Source organism: Hemicordylus capensis, chromosome 3 (assembly GCF_027244095.1).
Source record: "Hemicordylus capensis ecotype Gifberg chromosome 3, rHemCap1.1.pri, whole genome shotgun sequence".
In the NCBI taxonomy this organism is placed as follows: domain Eukaryota; kingdom Metazoa; phylum Chordata; class Lepidosauria; order Squamata; family Cordylidae; genus Hemicordylus; species Hemicordylus capensis.
The window spans coordinates 267,525,786-267,534,048 of NC_069659.1; positions in this window are offsets into that span (position 1 = coordinate 267,525,786).

The window sequence follows — 8,263 nt, forward strand, 5'->3', positions numbered from 1 at the left end:
CAGGAGGAGGGGAGATTGTGAGAGGTTGGTTTCTCCTTAAGGGATAAGTCCTAGTGTCTCTCTCTCTCTCTCTCTCTCTCTCTCTCTCTCTCTCTCTCTCTCTCTGTGATTTGCCAGGGCTAGCAAACTCCTGTGTTTTTGTTTGTCCCTGCCTGGACGGGGTGGAGTCAGCTAGGGCTGTGGGAGTCCCCACATTCCTTTGAGACGCATCCTGTTTCTCAGTTTGAAGCTTACTCTCTACATAAGAGGTGAAGACCTGAGAGCATAGCCATCAGAGAATAGTGAACAGAACATAGGGAACAGGGATAGCAAACAGGACATTGGGGTTTTGCAGGAGTTTAGCGGGAAGTGTGTGGGGTAGCCTGGAACAAGCCCCTGTGATCACAAGGAGCCTGGTGGAGAAGGTAAGGTAAGTACAAATCCCTCCCTCATATTCTTGAGAAAGGCTGTTTGGACAGTTAAAGAGCTGACCACTACAGTTGAGACCTATCCTTCTAATAAACTATCTCTAAATACTGTAAACAGCCAACAAAACCAGTATGAAGATAGAAAGCCAGCAGGAGAGGGGTTACTTCCTGGTGTATTGTGCAGAGTGTCGCATGTATGACTATTTGCTCCATGGGCAGAAGTCATGGGTGTGTGCTCGGTGCAAGAAGCTCCTGGCTCTCAGGGAACAAGTTCATTCCCTCTAGATCAAGGTGGCAGAAGCTCAGAGGAACAGAGAGGCATGCATATGAGACCTTCAGGGATGTGGTAGAGGCATCCCACTCCAGGGCTGATAGCTCCTCTTCTGTCAGGGAGAATGAAGGTCTCGGGGAAGGAGGACATTGGTCTGAGGAAGAGGGAAATGCTCCTTTAGAAGGGATCCCTTCCACTGATGATGAGCCCATATCCTATCGCACAGGGGATACTCCTCCAGTGGGTGGGGGCCTCCTTGTAGTGGGTGATTTGATCATTAGAGATAGAGAGAGATGGATTTGTGACCCATGTGTTGACAGCATGGTGACTTGTCTGGTGCGAAGAGTGCAGACATAACTCAGCATCTATATAGGCTCTTAGGCAGTGCTGGGGAGGAGACAGCTGTTGTGGTACACCTCGGCAACAACGATGTGGGGAAATGTAGTCGGGAGGTTCTGGAAGCCAAATTTAGGCTGATAGGTAGCATATTGAAGTCCAGGACCACCAAGGTAGCATTCTCAGAAATGCTACCTGTTCCATGTGCAGGTACAGTGAGACAGGCAGAGCTGAGGGGTTTCAATGCATGGATGAGATGTTGGTTCCAGGAGGAGGGGTTTAATTTGTTAGGCACTGGGGTACATTTTGGGGCAAGCAAGGCCTGTACAAAACGATGGGCTGCACTTGAACCAAGATGGAACCAGACTGCTGGCACTTAAAATCAAAAAGGTTGCAGAGCAGCTTTTAAAATGACACCTGGGGAGCTGGGCAGTATCTGGTTTGGCAAATGCCAGCCTTTAAAGTGCGAGGGTATAAAGGATTCAGATGAAACAGAAAGGGACAGAGCAGAACCACATAAAGAGCAGACAGGAGCCTATGCTAGCTGGTCAAAGAGTCAAAACAAAGATAGCAGACACCAGGGAAGAGATTCAGTGTATAGGTCCCTATATGCCAATGCCAGAAGCTTCCGATCCAAGATGGGTGAGCTGGAATGTGTGGTTGCTAACACAGAAATAAATATAGTGGGCATAACAGAAACATGGTGGAACAGTGAGAACCAGTGGGACACTGTTATCCCTGGATATAAACTCTATAGAAAGGACAGGGAGGGGTGCCTTGGAGGTGGAGTAGCACTGTATGTTAAAGAAGGGATAGAATCTAACAAGCTAGAAAACCTAGGTGGACCAGAGTCCTCCACAGAACCCCTGTGGGTTACAATACAAGTCCTGAATGGAAATGTGCTACTGGCGATGTACCTCCAGATCAAAATGCTGACAGTGATTGGGAGTTGCAGGAGGAAATCAGGGAGGCTTCAAGGAGAGGCAGGGCTGTAATAATGGGTGACTACAATTACCCTCACATAGACCGGATAAATTCAGTCAGGTAATGACAAAGAGGCCAAATTTCTAGATACGCTGAATGACTGTGCCCTAGAACAGTTGGTCTTGGAACCAACTAGAGGGAAGGCAACCTTGGACTTAATTCTGAGTGGCACCCAGGACCTGGTTTGTGATGTCAGTGTCATCGACCCTTTAGGGAACAGTGACCATAGTGCGATCAAATTCAACATACATGCGGGGAGAGAATCACCAAGGAAGTCTAACACAAACATTTTGAATTTCAGAAGAGGAAACTTCTCCACAATGAGTATGGTGAAAAGAAAGCTGAAAGGGAAAATCAGGAGAGTAACTTCACTCCAGAATGCATGGGGTTTACTCAAAACCACAATACTAGAAGCCCAATTAGATTATATACCCAAAAGGAGGAAAGGTACCACTAAGTCCAGGAGGATGCCAGCATGGCTAATGGGTAACATCAAGGAAGCCATAAAAGGGAAGAAGACTTCCTTCCAAAACTGGAAGGCCAGCCCAAATGAGGAGAACAGAAAGGAACACAAACTATGGCAAAAGAAATGCAAGGTGAGGGAGGCGAAATAAGGGAGGCGAAAAGAGAGTCTGAGGAACATTTAGCTAAAAGCATCAAGGGGAATAACAAAAACTTCTTTAAATACATCAGAAGCAGGAAACCTGCCAAGGAGGCAGTTGGACCATTAGATAGTGAGGGAGTGAAAGGGATTATTAAGGAGGATATGGAGGTTGGAGAGAAGCTAAATGGGTTCGTTGCGTCTGTCTTCACAGCAGAGGATACTGAGCATATACCTCTGGTTCTGAGCATATATCTCTGGGTCATCTCGGAGAGACCACATTACTCCTTTGTTGATGGAGCTATGCTGGCTGCCAATAGGTTTCCAAGCAAAATACAAAGTGCTTGTTATACTTTCAAAGCCCTAAACGGCTTAGGCCCTGGGTATTTAAGAGAGTGCCTTCTTCGATATGAGCACCACCGCCCATTGAAGTCACTTGAGGAGGTCCGTTTCCAGTTGCCACCAACTTTTTTGGTGGCTACACAGAGACGGGCCTTCTCGATTGCTGCCCCAAGATTATGAAATGTGCTCCCTACTAAGATACGAGCCTCCCCATCTCTGGCAATTTTTTAAAAACTTCTGAAAACACATCTCTTCAACCAAGCTTTCTCAGCTTTTTAAAACTTGTTTTTAAATTGTTCTGGCTATTTATTTGTTGTTTTATGATGTTTTAATTGTTAATTATTGTTTTATGATGTTTTATAATTTCTGTTTTAACTGTTAATTGATTTTAATGGTGGTGTTTTAATGTAAACTGCCCTGAGCCTTTTGGAAAGGCTGTATACAAATTCTAATGATAAACAAACAAACAAACCTGCAAGAGATGATGTTCTAAACTGTCTGGAAAAACTGAAAATTAGCAAATCACCAGGGCCAGAAGGCATCCATCTAAGAGTCCTCAAAGAACTCAAATGTGAAATTGCTGACCTCCTTGCTAAAATATATAACTTATACCTGCAGTCAGGCTCTGTACTAGAGGACTGGAAAGTAGCCAATGTAACACCGATTTTCAAAAAGGGATCCAGGGGTGATCCGGAAAATTACAGGCCAGTTAGCTTAATGTCCGTTCCAGGCAAATTGATGGAAAACATTCTCAAGGATAAAATTGTAAAGCACATAGAAAAACAGGTCCTGCTGGAAGAGAACCAGCATGGCTTCTGCAAAGGTAAATCTTGCTTCACAAACCTTTTGTAATTCTTTGAGAGTGTCAACAAGTGTGTGGATAAAGGTGATCCAGTTGACATAGTATACTTGGACTTCCAAAAAGCTTTCGACAAAGTTCCTCATCAAAGACTCCTGAGGAAACTTAGCAGTCATGGGATAAGGGGACAAGTACATATGTGGATTGCTAACTGGTTGAAGAACAGGAAACAGAGGGTAGGGATAAATGGAGAGTTTTCACAATGGAGGGAAGTAAGAAGTGGGGTCCCCCAGGGATCTGTACTCGGACTGGTGCTTTTTAATTTATTCATAAATGATCTAGAACTTCGGGTAAACTGCAAGGTGGCCAGATCTGCAGATGAAACCAAACTATTTAGGGTAGTGAAATCCAAAACAGATTGTGAGAAGCTCCAAAAGGATCTCTCCAGACTGGGGGAGTGGGCAACAAAATGGCAAAGGTGGTTCAGTGTTGGCAAGTGCAAAGTGATGCACATTGGGACAAAACCCCCAAGTTCGTATATACAGGTGAAACTCGGAAAATTAGAATATCGTGCAAAAGTCCATTAATTTCAGTAATGCAAATTAAAAGGTGAAACTGATATATGAGACAGACGCATTACATGCAAAGCGAGATAAGTCAAGCCTTAATTTGTTATAATTGTGATGATCATGGCGTACAGCTCATGAAAACCCCAAATCCACAATCCCAGAAAATTAGAATATTACATGGAACCAAGAAGACAAGGATTGTAGAATAGAACAATATCGGACCTCTGAAAAGTATACAGTGTACTGTGCTTGACTGGCCAGCAAACTCGCCTGACCTGACCCCATAGAGAATCTATGGGGCATTGCCAAGAGAAGGATGAGAGACATGAGACCAAACAATGCAGAAGAGCTGAAGGCCGCTAATGAAGCATCCTGGTCTTCCATAACACCTCATCAGTGCCACAGGCTGATAGCATCCATGCCACGCCGCATTGAGGCAGTAATTGCTGCAAAAGGGGCCCAAACCAGGTACTGAATACATATGCATGCTTATACTTTTCAGAGGTCCGATATTGTTCTATTCTACAATCCTTGTCTTCTTGGTTCCATGTAATATTCTAATTTTCTGGGATTGTGGATTTGGGGTTTTCATGAGCTGTACACCATGATCATCACAATTATAACAAATTAAGGCTTGACTTATCTCGCTTTGCATGTAATGCGTCTGTCTCATATATCAGTTTCACCTTTTAATTTGCATTACTGAAATTAATGGACTTTTGCACGATATTCTAATTTTCCGAGTTTCACCTGTATACCGATGGGATCTGACCAGGAGAGGGATCTTGGGGTCTTTGTGGACAGCTTATTGAAAGTGACGACTCAATGTGTGGCAGCTGTGAAAAAGGCCAATTACATGCTAGGGATAATTAGGAATGGAGGTGAAAATAAAACAACTAATATTACAATGCCCTTATAAAAAACTATGGTGCGGCCACACCTGGAGTACTGTGTACAATTCTGGTCATCACATCTAAAAAAGGACATTGTAGAACTGGAAAAGGTGCAGAAGAGGGCAACCAAGATGATCAGGGGCCTAGAGCATCTTTCTTATGAGGCAAGACTACAACACCTGCGGCTATTTAGTTTAGAAAAAAGATGACTGCGGGGATACATGATAGAGGTCTATAAAATCATGCATGGTGTGGAGAAAGTAGATAGACAGAAATTCTTCTCCCTCTCACATAACACTAGAACCAGGGGTCATCCCATGAAATTGATTGCCGGGAAATTTAGGACCAGCAAACGGAAGTATTTCTTCACACAACACATAATCAATCTCTGCCACAGGATGTGGTGACAGCCAACAACCTGGATGGCTTTAAGAGGGGTTTGGATAACTTCATCAATGACTACTAGTCAGAGGGCTAAAGGCCACCTCCAGCCTCAAAGGCAGGATGTCTTTGAATACCAGTTGCAAAGGAGTAACAGCAGGAGAGAGGGAATGCCCTCAACTCCTACCTGTAGGCTTCCAGCAACATCTGGTGGGCCATTGTGTGAAACAGGATGCTGGACTAGATGGGCCTTGAGCCTGATCCAGCAGGGCTGTTCTTACGTTCTAATGGGATCAGGAGATGAGGACCAATTTCCACTGGTTTATGAGTATTATGCTTAACCACACCAAACAATTTTTAAAAAATCTCAGGCTGTGTGTGCATGCTTTTGCATACATAGCAGTTTCACACGAGAAAACATCCCCATTCACTCCTGTGTCAAGGGCAGTATCATATGTGGAACTGCATTCACCGCCCAGAAACGAAAGTCTGGGTGGTATATAAATGTGATGAATAAATAAATAAAAGAAAGAAAGAAAGGCATGGTATGTGCCTCCACCATTGAACCTAAAAGGGGATCATTTGGGCACCAAGGATTTCCATAATGGAGATTCATATGTAAGGAGTCTCTGGATCAGGTTAATTATCTTGTATATTTTACACATGCCTGTCCTTATCCAGACATTGAGGCTTTGCAGCCCATCCTGGCTTTGGTTGCCCATGTGCTCCACTGGGATCGAGCCCAATCCCAGCACTGCCCTTGCATGTAGCCTGACCTTTTATTCCAGCCTTTAGTCAGGGTAAGGGTGCAAGCATGCCCTTAACTCTGACACGAGGGTGTATGCATGCAGCCCGAGCATACTAGAATCTGGCACCTAGAGTGCCCAATTCCTGGGGGAATCCACCAATGCACCACACTTGTCACGTGGTGCATTGTAGGAGTCCTGGAGGCCAAGAAAATGAGTCTTGGCCTCCAGTGAGCCGTACTGCACAGAGCACTGTGGATCAAGTGGGTGCATGCCGGCAGCATGCCGAAGAGGAGCTCCGTTGGTCATCTGGGGGGAATGTTATGGCATGGTGTCCAGATTTCGGAGCATTCTGGATTTCAGATGTCTGGATAAGGGATACTCAACCTGTATATTATATTATTTATTTATTTATTCATTCATTCATTCATTCATTCATTCATTCGATTTTTATACCGCCCTTCCAAAATGACTCAGGGTGGTTTACAATTAAAGCAAAACTATTAAAATCACTTAACAATTAAAACAAAAATTATTAAACAGTATAAAACAACAATTAACAATCAAAACATCATAAAACAGCAATTAAATAATCACAACAATTAAAAAACTCTGAAAACCAGGTTACAACATTAAAACCAATTACAACTATTTAAAAACCCAGGAAGGCCATGCCAAACAGATAGGTTTTAAGGGCTCTCCTGAAGGCTAGTAAAGAATTCAAATTGTGGATTTCTACCGGGAGTGCATTCCACAGACCAGGAGCAGCAACAGAGAAGGCCCGCCTCTAAGTCGCCACCAGACGAACCAGTGGTAACTGACGACGGACCTCCTCAAACGACATTAATGTGCAGGATATAAGAGGTGATGAGTGAGGAGTAAAGGCTGAAGGCAACAAATCTTCCTTTTGGGAAGGGAAAATAAAAAGGTAGCAATTGTTCTCTTGGCTGGGTCGAGGCTGATTATACAGTGTTTGGTTGAATTATGTGAAGCAAATTAAAACCATAATAGCAATTTATGCATGATAGTTATCTTATAAAGCAGCAGGTAGAGCTCACTTACACTGTATGATACTTCACATTTCACCTCAGTGAAAAACAATTTAAGAAAAACATATTAAAGATAATTAGATTTGATTTAGATTTCCTGCTGCTATGGTAGCTAATTGGCATGCTTTATTTTTGTGTTTCATTCATCAGCTGCATAAGATCTTGTGCAGAACGAATTGTCATACTTCTTGTCCAAAATACATGACCAAAGCCAATTTTTTAAAAAATAAATTAAAAAAATGGAAAAATGTGTTGCTTTGATACAGAGCGTGCCTTACCTCTTTGTCTGAAATACGTTCAATAATTTAAGTTTTAAGACAGCTTCCGTTTGAACAAGGAATTGATTTAAATAACTGATATAACATATAACAGTATCTCAGTACAACTGATGATAAATTTATCCCGACTCTTGTACTAGACCACCCTAATCTATATCATGAGATGGGGTGTGTGACCTGCTCATTCTCCTGGACCTCTCAGTGCTATCAACCATAGTATCCTTCGGGATTGTTTTGCCATGGTCGAAATTCATTGACTCTTTGTTGGGATCACTGCCTCATGGGGGCCGTTCGACATCAAATGAGCTGTGGGCAGATATATCTTCTCAAATAATGTAGCCAAGACAAGGAGAGTCTGGTCAAAATCTTTCCTTTTGCTGTCTCCAGGTGGCTGGGCTGTGGTAACAGCACCTGTCCACTGGCTCCACTCTTCTGCTTCAACTGGTTCTACACCAGATTTTCCTTGGGACTGCTACAACGCTCACCCAATCCTAGTGCCTAGCTCTTGAGGCTTGACCCCAGACCTGATAAACAGTAGTATCCCATTTGACTTCAGACCCAATTCAAAATATCTTTGAATGGATCCCATGAAAGCCTATTTGAGAGT